Below are 18,624 nucleotides of genomic sequence, written 5' to 3'. Positions count from 1 at the left end.
ACTAGAGATGAGTTCGAAAAGACTTGATTCAAGCCCGAGCTCGTGTGCGCCGGCACCTGCGGGCATGAATGTCGTCCGGAAATTGGCTGGTCTTGCGGGCTAAGCCACTTGGGTTCGGCCAAGACTGAGACAATCTCGGTCCAGGCCGAACTGGGCAATGTTCGGCAGGGTCGAAATTTGTTTCGGCCTGTGAGGCCGAAACTGAACAGCAATGTTTCGGCCTGGGGCCAAAACTAAGCCAGTCCAGTTCCGGCCTGGGGCCGAAACTGAGACAGTGCATCCGTAGCTGAAGGCCAACGGACAGAAGTGGGAATAAATTCTCAATTAATTCCAAGTTTAATTTCCAATTTAAATCCCATGAAATTGCTTGCTGTTTCAGATGTTACAAAGCCAAGTTTTAATGACTTGCTTAATGCTATTTAGTACACCACTCCCTATATAAGAAGGGAGTAGGACAGCAGAATTTTTGCAATGGACTGAACAAGCACACAACACACGAAATTTTGTCTTTCAAGCTTCAAAACTCTGCTTCTACTCCTTTCTTTGTCGAAACTGTGTTCATAGCTTTGCTCTAGTTCGCCGGGTTCGCTCATTTGGGTGCTCAAACGTCGAACCGTAGCGCGTTTTATCCTGGGAAACCTAGGCCACGGCGCTCCTAGCACTTGTGGGAGGTGGCAAATAAGGTTTTAAGGAAAGAGTGGTCTCTTGACTCACGCTAAAAACCCTTACCCAAACACGAGCCAATCTTTCCTTCTTTCGGTTTTGGATTATGCTTCTAAGCAAAATCCTCCTTTTATGTTATAGTTTGGTTGGAATTATAATCTGTGTATTATAAATTCCATTTGGTTGATATGTGTATATCTTTTCTGTAGATATTCATGCATATAACCTTGCTGGTCTGATCTATATATATTTGTGTGTATATATATATATAGTTCGGATATATATATATATATATATCGAATAATATTTTATATACTTCGTGTGTGTATATATAAATATTATTTTACGATATTAAATCGATTTTTGGTTCATTATCACCAACAATAGAACATTCAAAACAAGTGTGAACCATAATTAAATGATAATAGCAAGGAAACATGTATTAAATAAGAAAAACTAAAGAACTTAATTACTGAGATGATTCAAAATAACTATAAAAACAAGCACAGATGTGATAACATCAACAGGCTAAGACATAGGGGCGGGGGGCATGAAAAGATATTTAGAGGAAGATTGGATTTTTCGGTTGATAGATATATTAGAAATGGATTCGGAACAAACCAACTTGAGGAGACGAATCAAGGCAAACCCAACTAGCTCTAAATTATCATTGTGAATGACTTAATGTCCAAAATGTGATGAATTCATCATGGTTTTAACTTGTTTATGGTCAAAAGAAGTCAGGGAAAGAATCATAAAGTAGTAGTGTAGTACTATTACTACCGATTCCTATGATATGAATTCTTGTGAAGTTGAACTATAACTCTTAGACAAGTAGTCCTACTAAGATGGATTCAATAAATTCACCACTTGTTGTATAAGAGGTTGAGCATATAATGCTCTTAATGGTTTCATATCTCCCTCTAAGTGGTAACTGAGATAAATTTGTTGAAATCACTTGAGTGAAAAGAGTTAGATGCTTTCTTATAAGCACCCTTGAGCATCCTGAGAGTCGAGAATTATATCATAGACTAAGGTCCACTGCACCTTTCATTGTAAACCCTTATCCAAAACAATATCATTCGTTTAAATTAGTGCAACTTTTTCACCTTTTCCTTAAATTTGGTCTACACTCACATGGCAAATTATGCCGTGGAAACGTGTTCACCATCAATGGTGAACACGGGTCCAAACGGCACCGTTTTTACGTAAAAAAAAAATAAAAATAAAAATTCGCTAATGTGGTGTTAACGACGCGCGTTTGTGGTCAGCAGATTATTCATAATCGCATAAAAGAAAAACATTTATTAAATTATGAATTTACTGTAAATTCATAATCTCATAACAGAAAATTCATAATTTATGAATGTTGAAGAAGCTTGCGCTACAGAGGAGCAGCCATGGTTTCGGACGGGAATGTGTAGGCATGGTTCCAAAGTAAATGTGCAGGCATGGATTCATAATTTATGAATGTCCGAAATCCATTGCTCACCTCAAATTAAAGTGAAACCGCGAAATGTGAAAATGAAGAAGAAAAGTCACGCGATTAATTAAGGAAAAAAAAAGAGAAAAAAAGAAGATAACGGCGTACTAACACCGTTGAGACCGTGTTCACCATGAATGGTGAACAGGGTTCCATGGCATAACGATTGCACTCACATTTGCAAAGTTGTTTTTAAAAACAAAACAAACAAAACAAAACAAAAAATGCCACTAAAGACGCTACTTTTGGAAGTTACTAAACGACATAGTTTTGGACCAAGGTCCACTTTGCATTAACAAATTGGGAGGGAGGGCGAAATTCAACCCTTGAAAAGCTGTATCCTAGTGGCTGGAAGCAAAAACAACCAAAAGGATTGAAGGACGGACATTTTAGAGTGTCTTTATTTAAAAGGGATTAAGTTAAAAAAAAAAAAAAAAACTTGATGCATATCTATCAGCCTCAGCCTATAATAAGATCTAATTAATCATATATATATATATAGATATCCTTGATTACATATGGATCTGATCTTTTCAGATGAAGTACCTGATCGATAACGTGCGGTGTAGTGGAAGCTCAATGTTAAATTCTACTTCATCTTTGTGCCTTGACAATAATTTAGAGCCAATATCCAAGTGAACCTCAATGAGTAAGGCAATTCTAAATTTGTGTCTCCAATTACACTAGCTTCACTGAATACTGCAAAATAAAAGACAAAATAGTTAAATCCTGAGATTGGACATTTAATTTACTAATAATACAGATTAAAACCTGCACCAAATGTTGCAGCTCAAACAGATCTGCAAAGATTCCAGAAGGTACGTAGTCTTAGTTTTCAATGATCATTATAGCCTCACAGAATTCTTGAGATCCAGACTTAGACTCAACCAAACTCTCCAACCTGATTGATAATGATAGATGACGACGATGTGAACCTTCACCATCAGTTTTTTATGCAAAGATATAACCTTCAACCCAACTTTGACTTTTTCCAACAACTCACATCATCTATAACCAATTCCAATTCTTGGGCAATAACATCTTCAGATTTTGAATCTGTCAAGATATATTTTTTATGAGAAGGAGCCACCTGGAGTGGAGTCATATAAATATTTCAGTTTGTAGATAATGGAAAACCATTAAAATGAAGGATGCACTGATAAAAGTTTGGCACCCAAGTGATCAAGAATTGATTAAATCTTGACATCAAATTAGAAGTGATTTCAAGAATTAGGAATTATTATAATCTGGCCTTTTTTACATGATTTTGGTAGAAAAAGGACATATCTATGTAATTAACCAAAGCAAGTAGGATGATTAACCTTGTGGAGACATGAAACCATGCTGGAAATTAGCACCAATGTTGTGACACCCCAAAAATCCATATTCAATCCATGGATTAATTAAGTAATTAATCCTATTTTATTTGAGGAATTAATTCCTAAAATCCTGATTTTTAATACTCAAGGACTAGTATTTGACTAGTCAACCTTAAAGTTGTGTTGTACCTTGACCTTTGAGGGGAGTTCCCTTGTTCCTTACACTTCCTAAAGGTTAGTAAGGGTATTCTTGACTTTTCACCAAGAGTTAGTATTGTAACCTAACCTAGAAGACTTCCTCATTTCATTCCTTACAATTCCTAGAAATTAGCTCTACCTTCTCTCTAGAAAAGAAGTGTAGCTTATTCTCCAAGCCAAGTTGAGACCCTTGTCAAGATTCCAAGATTTGCTCCCAAGATTCAACCTTTCACCTATTTGGGCATCTAGGAGGGTAAGATCTAAGTCCATCTTGTGTTTTTGGTTCCATCTTAGTTGTCTTTTTCTTAAAAGTAGGATCTTTATGATCTTTTGGTTTGATCTTGAAGTGGGTTTGGATAGTAAGCCTTGTAAGGAGCTTGTTGAGGTGTAAAGTGAAGTCTTTTGGTCTTCAAGAGGTAACCCATGCTCTACTAAAACCTATTTTGCTTACCTATATGTTATTTCTTGGATTCTACTTGTGGTTTGCTATGAAATGTGAGGGTTTATGCATTTGTCTTGTGATATTGCATATCTAGAGCTTGTGTTTAGGGTTCCTTTGTGCCATTGCTTGGCATTTTCCATGATTCAAGTCATTTTGTTGTGTTGGGTGAGATTTGGCATGTTTTGGACTTGAATTTGTGTTTGGAGAAGAAAATCCCCGAAGGGATTTGTTGTGGTACAAGTGTGTACTCGCGGGCGGAACGGCGGGCGGGGCACCACCCGCCAGCCTACACGCGAGTCGTTTGACTCGATATTTGATCTTTTGACTTCCCGATGTTCTTTTGTGGAACTATTTGAGTGTCTTCTTGATGTTTCGTATGTCTAGAACTATATGGTAGGTATCCATGTAGGACTTTGGTGTCTTGAATCGTGCTAAGTGTTCAACATTGTGTTTCGTTGGACCGAGAGGTGTCTTGTGTGTTCCTCGGAACTATCTTGAGTTTCTCCGTTGTTAAGCATGCTAGTTTATTGTCTTAATTCTAGCGTGTGTGTGGTTTGTACCTTCCGTTTGGTTGATGATAACTTGTGTTATTCATCGTTGATGTTGTTGGGTTGTGACCCATTCCTTGATTGAGTATGTTTCATACCTTCGTTGTGATCCGTTGTTTGACTCTTGTTGAGTTGTGGTGCGTGTGTGGCTTTACCTGGATTGCACGATTAGTGGTATGGGACACTAGTCACCAAGGTATTGCAGCGGTCCTCGTGGTGGCCGTGGCGTGATTATGGAGCTGTGGCCTTTGTGTAAGGTTCACGTTTTTGGGGGATAACAAGTGTTATCCGGGCATGTGTGCCATGTGCGTGTACGTTACCTCGTCTACAATGAATCGGTGGCTTTGTTGGAGGACTGTTGGAGGGGGAACGACGGTTCCCGGGGGAATAAGGTTGGACTGTATGTACAGGGGTCCTGGAGGTAAAGGTGGGAACTAGATATAAGGTTGGGGGTAGCCATAAGGTTGGAATAGGGCATAAGGAAAGCATATCAACTCGTGGCGGGTGATGTCACGAGGGCTTGTGTAGCCGTGGTTGTTTGTTCTCTCTTGTGACGTGTGTAGTCACAAAGGCATGTGTTGCCGATTGTCGTGTCTTGGTCCTTGTGGTGTCGTTATCCGTTGTGGTCTTGGGATGTGTTCCCGTGGTGTTTATTGATGAGTGTTGAGTCTTGAGTTGGTGTTTACTCTTGGTTTTACACTTATATATATGTATTCCGTTTCGAAATGATTTTTGTATACACCCTACCTATGTATGATACTTAACAGGTATTGGTGGGTTACCAGCATTATCGCTGACCGGGCGTCGTCCCAATGTTTATCTTTGTATCTTTCAGGTGATGTCTAGACGAGCGCGATGTTAGTGGCCGGTAGTCTAGTACCTTTACCTTTGTTTTGTGGCCTGTGTGCCGTTATAGTGTTAGTCTGTTACCTTTTGGGATAGATGTATACACTTGCAGATTGATCGCCGTAGCGTTTACCGTGTTTGGTAGACGTGGCATAACACCCCGTTTGGATTTCTTCTATCCAGTTTTCGTTTTATCTTCCGCCGTGCTAGTTTTGTTGTATGATCTGCAGGTGTTAAGGCCTTTTATATAGGTCGTGTTTGAGTGGGGTGTTACAGTTGGTATCAGAGCCTAGGTTTTGAGCCTAGGAAGGGTTAAGTCTAGACTTTCTAAGTGGTTAAGTGTGTTTTGAGACCTCTAAGCGACCTTAAGAAGCTAAGTGTTAGACTTAGGACTCTTGGTTGCGCAGTGAGCTGTGTGTTGTTTTCTGTTCTTTGTTTGTTGCTTCTCTTATCGTGTTGTTGTTGTAGAAGTTACGATGCTTCCTCGTCCTCGCGCGCGCACCCTGGAGACACCGACCAACGAGCAGTTCGCTTAGAACCTTCATCAGCTGACTCAGACCATGCAGACGCTAAGTGAAGCTCTGTTGAACAACAATCACGCTGTGCCGCCTCCTCCCCCTGCTGGGCACCGTGACGTAGGACGTTTAGTGTCAGGTCATCGGCCGCCAACCTTCGCTGGCGAGGAAGACCCTGTAGTCTTAGAAGAGTGGCTACGGGTGTTTGATAAGATCTTCACCGTGGTGGGCTGCCCCGAAGAAAGGAGAGTAGAACTGGCAACGTTCTACTTTTGTAAAGAAGCGGACTTGTGGTGGGTCCACGAAGGCCCGGCTCTTCTTGAAGAACCAGAGTTCGACTGGACAGCGCTCAAGGACCGGATGCGTGAAAGGTTCTATCCGGCACATGTGCGCGCTACCATGTACGAAGAGTTCCTCCACCTGCAGCAAGGGTCCATGTCTGTGGTTGCGTACCACAAGAGGTTCTTGGAGCTGGCACGTTTTGCGAGGATGCTTGTGCCTACGGAGCTCACCAAAGTCAAGAAATTCTTGGCCGGTCTGTACTATGAGGCGCGAAAAGCTTTGACTTTGAGTAGGCTGAGTTCTCTTAAGGACGCTTACGTGTGTGCCGCTGATCTGTATCGTGTGCAGCAGCTTCAGAGGGGTTCGTTTGAGCAGGTTAGGAAGAGATCTGAGGGCGGGAGTTCTTCTACCTTCAAGAAGTCAAGACCGAGTTTCCCGCCAGGAGCATGTCATCTTCTTCTCATGGACCTATAAGGACGGAGCACGGGAACCAAGCTAAGGCATCCCTTTGTCAGCGTTGTGGGAAGATGCATGTGGGTCAAGGTTGCAACGGCTTTGCGTTCAGGTGTTTTCGTTGCGGAGATCGTGGCCACAAGATCGCGGAGTGTCCCCAGTTAGCCGGCCAGAGAGCGTTACCGCCACCCCCGGGAGCCGGAGGAGCATCGGGAGCTGGTTCGGGCCATGGAGCAGTTGGAGCAAGGTCACCTGGAAGAGTCTTCGTGATGGCGCGTTCGCAAGCAGAGTCGGAGGGTTTGGTGGAAGAAGAGTTGACAGGTAACCCTTGTCTTCGAGTCTATCCTTGTTTTCCCGAGAGTGTTGTGTTCTTTGTTGCCTTGAGTGTTATCTTGTGTTTCGTAGTTGTCTTTTGCTTGGTAATCCTTGGCATGCTTTTCTTGCTAGTAATTCTTTGGAGCTTAGTGTAAACTCTCTTCTTGCTAAGTGACTTCTTTAGTTGGCATCTAAGTCTTGTTGTGAAGTAGCCATCTATCTTTGGAATATCTTGTGCTTAGACCAATTCTACAATCCCTACACTTGGTTGTCCTTACAACAATATCTTGTCTTAGACCAATTCTACAATCCCTACACTTGGTTGTCCTTACAACAATATCTTGTGCTTAGACCAATTCTACAATCCCTACGCTTGATTGTCCTTACAACAATTCCTTGTGAACTTCCTAAATTTTCCAAGTATTCTTTAAATTTGGAAATAGCAAAATTCTTGCCAAAATTCTTTCTTGTGTATCCTCAAAATCAAGCCTAAAGTTTAATTGTAACCTTTGGGTGTCGAACCCAAGTTTATTCCTTTTCAACCCAACTTCTAAACCACTTGAGCTAAATGTCTTTCTTAGAACTTATCCAATTTTAATTCCTTCTAAACCATAAATTCCCACTTTACCCAAAATCCCCAAATTTAATCATCTTTTTCCCAATTTCTCCCAAATCCCTAAATCCCCAAAATTTTCTCTCCTTCTCCTTTTCCTTCCTCTCTACCCGTGAACACCCTAAGCCTCATCCCCAACCCATAGCTCCACCACCACCAACCCGTCGCCCCACCACCGCTGGACCACCGCCACACCGCCGTCGCTACAGCCGGAGCTGCCGCTGCCGTCGCCGATCTACTGTCCACCGCGTCGCCGAGCAGTCGCGAGAGAGAGAGAGAGAGAGAGAGAGTGAGGTAGCGTGAGTGAGAGGTAGAAGTTGTGGGCTTTGTTTGTTGAGCTTTGGGTCATCTCTTACCATGCCTAAAAGGTCAAGCTTGGCTAGAAAAGCGAAATGGGTGGATACCCACTACCTTGTTCTTGAAGGTAAAGCCTTTGATCCGGAATCTTTTTCTAGTTCCTTGTTGGATATGCTTAGGTATCAAGGTTTGTTGGATGGGTTTCTCGCCATAAGGGCCGAGACATACCCGAGTTTGGTGAAAGAGTTTTACTGTCACATGGTTGTGACGAAGGAGGGTGAAAGGCTTGAAATCACCTCTAAGGTGAGAGGTGTAAAGGTTGTGCTTTCTGAGAAGAGGTTGGCCCAGTTGTTGAGTTTGTCTGCTACCGGAGTGGCTCAGTACAATGGTCATTCTTGGATTAGTACGGATACCATGGGGTACCGTGACTACTTGAGCTACTTGTTAGGCCGTACGAGTGGTTTCACTCAAGCCTCTAGGCCGGAGAAGAAGTGGTTGTCTGCGGAGCAAAGGATCTTGGTGATGTTGGTATCAGACTGTCTGTTGCCAAACAATAACAAGAACAAGTTGTTGGGTAAGCTGGTGTGCACTTTTGCTTTCTGTCTGAAGAATATGGTTAAGTTCAACTTGCCTGCCTTGATGTTGCAACACATGATGTTTTGCCGGGATCACAATCGGAAGAGTTTGCCTTATGGAATGGTGTTGAGCTGGATCTTGGTTAGGAAGGGCGTCAGTGTGGATGGTTGTCTTCCTAAAGTTGTGGGGAAGCTAGTGTTGGATGCCACCAACCTTCGGAGTTGTAACCTGTTTCAGTTGGATGATGGTGAGTATATCACGCTTGAAGAAGTGGCAAGGAAAACACCTAATGAACGGGCGGAGTTAGCAGCTGAGCTTGGAATCCATGCCGGGAAGTTGAGCCTCTCTATTCAGAGCTTGGGAGGTGACGAAGAAGCCGAAGATGAAGCCGATCATGAAGATGAGGCGGGAGCGCCAGAAGCCGTGGAAGCTGAAGAAAGTGATTCGGAGAGTGAAGAGAACCAACGAAGAAGGGAAGCTCACACCAAGAGGGAGCACGACCCCACGTCGCACGAAGAGCGTGTTGTTGCTTTGCTTCGTCAGCAGAACCGCATGTTAGAGGAGGGTTTTGCTTTCATGAGGACGCAGTTCGTTGCTGTGCACCATCGGCTAGATCAGATCGAAGCCAGCTCGAGTCATCAAGGAGAAGCCGAGGAAGAGTCTGAGGAGTCGGAGAGCGAGTCTTTCTAGTAGTTGTGGTTACCTTGTTCGCCTTTTTCTTGTAGTTGCTTTTCTTTAGGCGTTGTCACCGTCGTTTGGTTGCTTGTTGTTGCTTTTGTGCATAAACCCTCACATTTCATAGCAAAGCACAAGTAGAATCCAAGAAATCACATATAGGTAAGCAAAATAGGTTTTAGTAGAGCATGGGTTACCTCTTGAAGACCAAAAGACTTCACTTTACACCTCAACAAGCTCCTTACAAGGCTTACTATCCAAACCCACTTCAAGATCAAACCAAAAGATCATAAAGATCCTACTTTTAAGAAAAAGACAACTAAGATGGAACCAAAAACACAAGATGGACTTAGATCTTACCCTCCTAGATGCCCAAATAGGTGAAAGGTTGAATCTTGGTATCTTGACAAGGGTCTCAACTTGGCTTGGAGAATAAGCTACAATTCTTTTCTAGAGAGAAGGTAGAGCTAATTTCTAGGAATTGTAAGGAATGAAATGAAGAAGTCTTCTAGGTTAGGTTACAATACTAACTCTTGGTGAATAGTCAAGAATACCCTTACAAACCTTTAGAATGTGTAAGGAACAAGGGAACTCCCCTCAAAGCTCACCGTACAACACAACTTTAAGGTTGACTAGTCAAATACTAGTCCTTGAGTATTAAAAATCAGAATTTTAGGAATTAATTCCTCAAATAAAATAGGATTAATTACTCAATTAATCCATGGATTAAATGTGGATTTTTGGGGTGTCACAATGGAGCTGTGGCCTTTGTGTAAGGTTCACGTTTTTGGGGGATAACAGGTGTTATCCGGGCATGTGTTCCATGTGCGTGTACGTTACCTCGTGTACTATGAATCGGCGGCTTTGTTGGAGGACTGTTGGAGGGGGAACGACTGTTCCCGGGGGAATAAGGTTGGACTGTATGTACAGGGATCCTGGAGGTAAAGGTTGGAACTAGATATAAGGTTGGGGGTAGCCATAAGGTTGGAACAGGGCATAAGGAAGGCATATCAACTCGTGGCGGGTGATGTCACGAGGGCTTGTGTAGCCGTGGTTGTGTGTTATCTCTTGTGACGTGTGTAGTCACAAAGGCATGTGTTTCCTAGGCATGTGTTGCCGATTGTCGTGTCTTGGTCCTTGTGGTGTCGTTGTTGTGGTCTTGGGATGTGTTCCCGTGGTATTTATTGATGAGTGTTGAGTCTTGAGTTGGTGTTTACTCTTGGTTTTACACTTATATATATATGTATTCCGTTTCGAAATGATTTTTGTATATACCCTACCTATGTATGATACTTAACAGGTATTGGTGGGTTACCAGCATTATCGCTGTCCGGGCGTCGTCCCAATGTTTATCTTTGTATCTTTCAGGTGATGTCTAGACGAGCGCGATTTTAGTGGCCGATAGTCTAGTACCTTTACCTTTGTTTTGTGGCCTGTGTGCCGTTGTAGTGTTAGTCTGTTACCTTTTGGGATAGATGTATACACTTGCAGATTGATCGCCGTAGCGTTTACCGTGTTTGGTAGACGTGGCATAACACCCTGTTTGGATTTCTTCTATCCAGTTTTCGTTTTATCTTCCGCTGTGCTAGTTTTGTTGTATGATCTGCAGGTGTAAGGCCTTTTATATAGGTCGTGTTTGAGGGGGGTGTTACAAATGTGATGTATATAATAAAGCACTTCTTGAAAAGATCTTGTATTCTCATTGCATATCTAAATGGATAAACAAAAATTATCATAAAATTTGCTAAACTAATGCATTACTATGCTTCATCAGAAGGAAGGGGAAGGAAAATCAATTCAGTGTTATTATAGAGTGATGAAAATTTCACACAATTTTGAGTAGCTTATATATTTATTAAAAAAAAAAAACAAAAACCAACATGACCAGAATAACAAAAAACAAAACAGGCCGGTCTCATGAATTGCTCAATGTTTCAATGAATTTTACATCTTGTATCTTATTGTATCTGTGAGAGTGGCAAAATGAACACATTTATTCATTAACAGAGAAGGGGAATAAATAGCCAACATCCCACACAACCAGAGAGCTAGTTAAACAGAACCCAAAAACTAGGTAAACAACAACAACTATTAACTAAGTCTCAATACGCCCCCGCAAGATCGGCGTACCATCGGTAAGCCCAATCTTGGTGCCGAACTTAATAAACAGTTGGTAGCCAAGCAGCTTTGTCAGAAGATCGGCAACCTATTATGTCGACTTCACATACGCCACACGCAGCGAGCCAGAGGACACCTGTTCACGAACAAAGAAATAATCGAGGGCTAAATGTTTCATCCGCGAGTGAAACACCGGGTTCTTATAAACATAAGAAACACTCAAGTTGTCAGTAACCAGAACCGGTGAAACACGTAACCGGACCCCAAGTTCTCGCAATAGATTCTGAATCCACATTACCTCGGCAACGGAATTAGCCAGCCCCCGAAACTCCACTTCCGTAGAAGACCGCGACACAGAGCGCTGTTTGGACGACTTCCAGGACACTACATTCGGACCAAGATAGACCACATAGGCTGTGGTGGAGCGATCCCCATCACGAGCGCCACCCCAGTCTGAGTCTGAATAGGACATCAAGGAAAGAGAATGACCCCTGTGAAAACGTAACCCATGATGCAGCGTACCCTTCGGGTAACGAAGAACGCGTTTCACTGCCTGCCAGTGAAGCTCAGTGGGAGAGGACATAAATTGAGCTAAGTGGTGGACGGGAGACGCAATGTCCGGTCTGGTAACCGCCAAGTACTGCAACCGTCCAATGGCTTGCCTTTACATCGTGGCATCAAACTGTAACACCCCGTATTACGACCCCTAACCCTAACCAAATATTTAATCACTTGCCCTAAAAAGAGAATTAAAAACCCATTAATCAACTAGGAAAGGTCCACCATAGTCCATAGGCCCACATCCCTATAACCAACCCCTTAGTCCTATAAGGAATAGAATTAGCAAGCCCATAATATTTAGACCCCAATTAGGACTCTTGGGAATATATATATATATATATATATATATATATATATATATATATATATATATATATATAGGGTCATAGGAGGCACCTAGACCACACACCACAAATAATCTTTCACCACACAAGAAGTTCCAAGAATTCCCTTAGGAGAAATCAAGAAAGGAGAAATCTTAAAGAAAGACCCTTCATAGCCAAGGAAATTAATTAAGGCTAAGAGGTAACCCATGTCTCAACAAAACCTATTTTCTTCGTTATAATCTCCTTCCTTGGCCTCCCTCTATATTCTTGCGTCTTGATTGAATTCTTCTATGATAATTGTGTTATGTTCTTGATGATTGATAGGATGATTTATATGCTTTCTTGATAATCTTGATGTTAAAAAGAAGTTCTTGATTATGATATGATGATTCTTGACGAATCTTGATATTTCTTGATGATAAAATATGTTTTTGATGATTTGGGTGGGATTAGAGCCCTAGGTTGGATTGGGAATTTGAATTGTGATGTTCTTGATTTATATTTGGGTGGGAATTCGCATGTTCGGGTGTTGTTTATATTTAGAAGTCGTAATAGGATAAGTCCTACGTGATTTTTGCTTTCGATCCGTTAATTGCTTACGTGATGTTGTTATTTGCGTTTAAAAGTGTCTAAGCATGGTTTCGGGTTCCACGAAGGTTCCCGGGACGAGTATATGAGTAAAGAGTCAGCGGGGGGTAGGTGGGGGTGGGGGAACCCACCACCTTCCCGCTTCCCAAAGGGGCACTGCCCGGCAGCGGGCAACCGACTGCCCGCCGGCAACCCGCTGCCCGGAACAGTGCCCTCCGGCGGGCAGCCGGCAGGTGACCCCCACCCACCGGCTACCCGCTGGTTCGTACCCCACCCCGGGTCCCCGGCTTCCCCGTTTGATGTTCCCCATCCCCCGTGGTGTCCCAACGGACCCCGTTTGTCGTGCCTGAGTCTAGTTTGATGTTTCGGGTGTCGTTCGTAGGATAAAAGAGTCTTAGGAATTGCATGCTAGTTGAATTGGTAACCCGTGGACCTAGGTGGAAGGTGTATGAGCCCTTAGGAATTATTCTTAGTATGTGAATGATCACACGTAAGTTTATTTATACGTCTTTCCCCTCCCAATATGCTATTACGTGTTCCTACGTGTTATGTGTTGCATGATCCCCCATTTTGGCTATAGGCCAATTGGGTGGTTCCCGGACTAAGGTTCGGAAGTCAGTTGAAGACCGAATGGATTGTTCCCGGACTGAAGGTTCGGAAGTGGCTGAAGGCTAATGGATTGTTCCTGAGCTACGGCTCAGAAGTGGCTAAGGCCAAATTGATACACTTCTTGGACTACAGGTCCAAATATGGGCCTCGGTGCTATGACCCACCGGACCTGAACGCGCCAGGACGGTGTGTAGGGCCAATAAGCCGAGGAAGGTTGTAGTCCACCGACCTGAGTAATCAGGCGGTGTGTAGGGCTACGGTTGGCTGCGATCCACCGAATGATGGGACAGCGGTGTGTAGGGCCATAGTCTCCAAGGATCTTCGCCCACCGACTGAGTATAGCTCAGCAGTAAGCCAGGCTTGATCCGCTATGGTCCACCGACTGTGCGCATTGACGGTGTGTAGGGTCGTAAGTCCCCCCTTGGAAAGGGGATCGCGGTCCATCGACTGTGTGCGTCACCGGTGTGTCGGATCGTGGTCCGGCGTTGAGTTTGTCAGCGGTTCTCAAAGGGTTGGTTGCGATCAACTCCCCTCGTACCACGGTGCTGAGGTAGGGTGCTGCGGGGCCGTGTTAATGCTATAAGCATTAACCCTCATGTTCGGGGCATGCGATTGGTCCCGTGGCGCCATCAATGATTATGTGATATGAATGACGATTGGATGATGATGTGTTTGGAATTGAAAAAATGATTGGTGACCTGAAATCTGTATTCCTGGTGATACTATCTCTACATAAGTATTTATTATTTGATGTGTTTGTCCCTAATTGCTGAGTCTATTCCTGGTTTTAAAGTAGTGCACTTAAGTATATATCTTCCTGCTTCGAAATGACTTTTCATATATCTATATATATATATCTATCTATAATGTATTTCAACGCGTTGGAGTGGGTTACCAGCATCTCTCGCTGAACAGATATATTTGGCTTTCAGGCACGGATGAGTAGACACTGGAGCGCGCTAGAGATTGGAAGTGTAGAGTAGATAGTTCCCTTTTGGCCTGCGTGCCATGCGTATGTATTGACATTATTAAGGATTTTAGATAATTAGCCTGTGCACCTGAGTTCTCTAGCTCAGGGGAGTGACTTTGGTCTTAACTTACCAGGAAAATATGGTTTTAACCATGGAAAGCACAGACACCCAAAAGGTCAAATTTTGGCGTAATTAGGTTCTTTGTTGAACAACTTTTTGTACGGGGAGGAATTATGTAGAATAGGAGTAGGCATACGGTTGATTAAATACACCGCCGTTTGGAAGGCATACGACCAGTACACTGATGGCATAGACGCAAAGTGTAAGAGCGCCATACCACTTTCCACTATGTGTCTGTGTCGCCTCTCTGCAGAACCGTTGTGTTCCGGGGTATGGGGAGGTGACATAAAGTGTGAAATCCCCATACTATTGAATGTTGGAACCAACCTGGTGTATTCACCTCCATTATCTGAAAAGACAGAGATTATCATGTGGCCAAAATAATTTTCGACCATGGACTTAAACTGCAAAACACTTTATGGACATCAGACTTGAGTTTTAATGGATACAACCAGACATACTTTGTGTAGTGGTCTATAAAACTAACATAGTACTTAAAAGCATCAACAGAGACCGTTGACGAACTCCAAACATCTGTATATATAAGTTCTAACGGCTTAGAGCTGGTCATAGAGTTAAACGAAAATGGCAATTTATGAGTTTTATTTACGTGACACGAAGTTCATGAAAACATCTCGAGTGCACTACGATCAAAGTGCACATTATTACTCTTGAGAATGGAAGCCAGAACTCTGTGGCTGGGATGACCATACTGATGATGCAACTTAGAAACTGAGGTTGTGGTATTAACTTGACACTTCTGAAATGGAATGCAATAAACGTCATTCAAAACGGACCGCAAACTAGGGGTGTGCCCGAAACTCGATCCTTAATCAAAAAATATGAATCAAAAAATTCAACCGAAACTGAGTTAGTCTGGCAGAGTTTAGAAACAGAGACCAATTTTTTTTGCAAATTTGGAACGCATAAGACATCTAATAAAAGAAGTGAATGGTTCGCATAGGGAAGAGAAACTGACCCAGTATGTGATATACGCAAGGACTTACCATCTCCCAGAATAATTTCATCCGGAAATGTGTACTCCGAAAGGTAATGCAGGGACATAGGGTCATTAATCGTATGATGTGAGGCCCCTGAGTCCATGAGCTACGACTGAGACGGTGTGGAGCTAGTGGCAGTAGTGTGCACCGTAGGTGACTGGTGACCACTGCCTTGGGGTTCAACAACAACCACGTTGTTTTCTTTCAAGAATTTGGCCAGCTTGGGACAATATTTCGTGTCATGTCCGGGGTAATCGCAGTAATTGCAGTACCGATTTGAACGGTTCCCGGTTTGTCGCGCATAGCCTTGCCGCCCACTAGAGTTTGCACCACCGCGACCACGCCGAGTACTTGAATGGAACGTAGAGTCTGTTGCACCATTAGAGCGTCGTTGCGTGGCATTAGCCGTGAGCACGTGAACCTGAGACGCTGCATCGTTAGCTTGTAGCAGGCGTTCATAGTCCGTAAGAACATCATGCAGTTCTCCAAATGAGATGGCCTCACATCGAACACGGAGCGCCGCCACAACCGGATTGTAGTCGTCACCTAATTGAGTGAATATGTGAACGCCCAGATCCTCTTCACTTATCGGACTTTGGGCAAGTGCCAGATCATCCGCAATAGTCCGCATCTCTCGCATGTATGAGTTAACGGACCGGTTACCTTTGGGATTCTTCGCAAGTTTCGCTTTCAGTAAAACAATTCGTCCCCTGGAGGAAGCGGCACAGGTAGTGGATAACCGGATCCAGGCATCACGCACAGATGATGCTGACGAAACCACAGGTTGGAGTGTGTCTGTCAAGCTGCCTAGGATCACACTCTGAATTATTTGATCATGTCGATACCATGTCGTGCAGGCTGGGTTCGAGCTTGTCTGTGCGGCGTCAGTGAATTTAGCCGAAGCTGATATGGTGCCATCAACGTAGCCGACGAGGTCTAGGCCGGTCAGCGTGTACTCCACCTGTTTCCTCCAAATGGGGAAGTTGGAGTTGGTAAGTTTGATCGGCAGGTGAGACGGGGCATATATTTGAACGATGCTGGTTTGGGTTGTGGCAGCCATGAGAGAACGAGGAAGGGGAAAGGGAAAAGAAAAAAAAATTCTCGTTAGAGCAGTGGCTCTGAAACCATGTGAGAGTGGCAAAATGAACACATCTAACCATTAACAGAGAAGAGGAATAAATAGCCAACATCCCACACAACCAGTGAGCTAGTTAAACAGAACCCAAAGACTAGGTAAACAACAACAACTATTAACTAAGTCTCAATAGTATCCCCCCCCCCCCCCACCCATCGAACTCAATTTCATGAGAGGAAGGGCAAATATTAATTGAGACAGTAAGAGTTGTGGAAAATATTCTCCATAAACCCCTTTTTCATGTTACAAAATTTAAAGAGCCATAATTTAATCTAATGGATCTTGCAAATCAATGGCTACAAATGATTCTGAGAATCTTATATTTCCTCAAGTAGATAGACCAATGAAAGTAATTCAAAAATTACAAGCACAATGTGTATTTGACATTTAGGATCCAGAAAATTTGAGGAAAACCTCAAAGCCTGGTTTCCAAAGAGTGCATAATAATCCATTTAATAAGTCAAAGGAAGATTTGCTTTTAGTAAAATAAGAATATCATGCAAACTCATATTGAATTCAGAATTCTAGTGAAGATACGATATGGAAATGGCACATTGACACTGCAATGGAATGTTGAAATTGAACCTTTAGTGCCTAAAGTTTGCCACTTGTATTACTGTTTCTAAGAAAGTTTGCCACTTGTATTTCCGTTCCAAAGAAAGATCATGAATAAATAATTTCTATTGAAAGAGACAAAGAGTATAACCTAGCCACTTATACTACCTGCTTGTATTTATAAACCTAAAATCATCAATCTGAATAAAAATAGTCTCAAAGGAGTTTGCATCAGCAATTTTCTTGCTAGCCTGAAAGAAAAAAGAAGTTTAGGATAAAAATTGAAAAGGAAGAGTCAAGAACAAAAAAAAAATAAGATATTAACTAAAGATTAGAATGCAACTCAGTTATTTTGTCTCAAAGGAGTTTGCTGCCCAAATGCAGAGTAATTACAAACAACATTCTTGTAGAACTGTAGAAGTATAAACTACTCATCCTACTATTGCATTTTTCTCAAGTGTCCAACAAATTCTTACTTTGGAAGGGAATACATATAATGATAAAGAACAAATGAAGGAGTGAGCAGAGGCAAAGGATAGGGGGAAAGAGTTCTTACACTGAGTTCAATGCTATCTGTTTCACTTGCTTGTAGTTTCGTAGATTTAGCTTTCACGAACTTAATCCCTAATCAAATTGGGGATTGAATCACAATGCAAATCATCCAAAAGAAATCCACATTGTTAAAATAAGTTAAATCAAACAAAAAATTTGAGGTGAATTGTGACAGCACCCACCATTTCTCGTGCAACTAGGTGTAAAAAAATTACGAAGTTTATCAAATTCCGTTGAAATTCAGCTCGGTGACCCGTGAGTCATGAGTCGTCTGTTGACAATTGTGACTCGTGAGGGAGGAAGACTCGTCGACTCGAAGAGGAATAGCCAAATAGAGGATTACAGAAAAATTTACCAAAATGATCATGTACTATATTGATTTGACTAATTTGGTTATAGTGATAGAACTGGAAGAAACTAACTATATTGAATGAACAGTAATTAAAATTGTACAGATAGGGAATGTATACAAAGGGAATCATAGGAAGACTAGGATAGGGAGTCATAATTATATGACTCAAATACAAAAAGTCATAAAACTAGTCCTAATACTCCCCCTTAAAAAAAAAAAAAAAAATACTTCCCCTCAAACACAGGGTATACTAGTAACCTGTAGCTTGTCCATAAGAAAAGAAAATCTAGGACTAGGCAAGGCTTTAGTAAATATGTCTGCAAGCTGATCCTTTGTTAAGATGAAGTTGAGTTGAATATCTCCAGTAGCAACTCTGTTTCTAACAAAGTGATAGTCTATCTCTACGTGCTTGGTACGAGCATGGAACATGGGATTTGCACACATATATGTAGCACCAAGATTGTCACACTGGTGAGCTGTCGTAGGCTCCCAAATTAAAACCTTACAAATG

General features: G+C 42.4%; 1 long non-coding RNA gene across 1 annotated transcript; it reads right to left on the bottom strand.

The window, feature by feature from the left end:
- Positions 1–10,920: 10,920 nt before the first annotated feature.
- On the bottom strand, positions 10,921–18,016 carry LOC109187061. The gene is made up of 3 exons (XR_002055217.1): positions 17,944–18,016; positions 17,766–17,833; positions 10,921–10,935 (listed from the first exon to the last, which is right to left on the bottom strand). It is a non-coding gene; the product is annotated as an uncharacterized LOC109187061 (long non-coding RNA).
- Positions 18,017–18,624: the final 608 nt, after the last annotated feature.

The sequence above is a fragment of the Ipomoea nil genome, unplaced genomic scaffold (genome assembly GCF_001879475.1).
Source record: "Ipomoea nil cultivar Tokyo-kokei standard unplaced genomic scaffold, Asagao_1.1 scaffold1416, whole genome shotgun sequence".
NCBI classification, from domain to species: Eukaryota; Viridiplantae; Streptophyta; class Magnoliopsida; order Solanales; family Convolvulaceae; genus Ipomoea; species Ipomoea nil.
The sequence above is the reverse complement of the archived record's forward strand: the minus strand, read 5'-3'. Positions and strand labels throughout refer to the sequence as shown.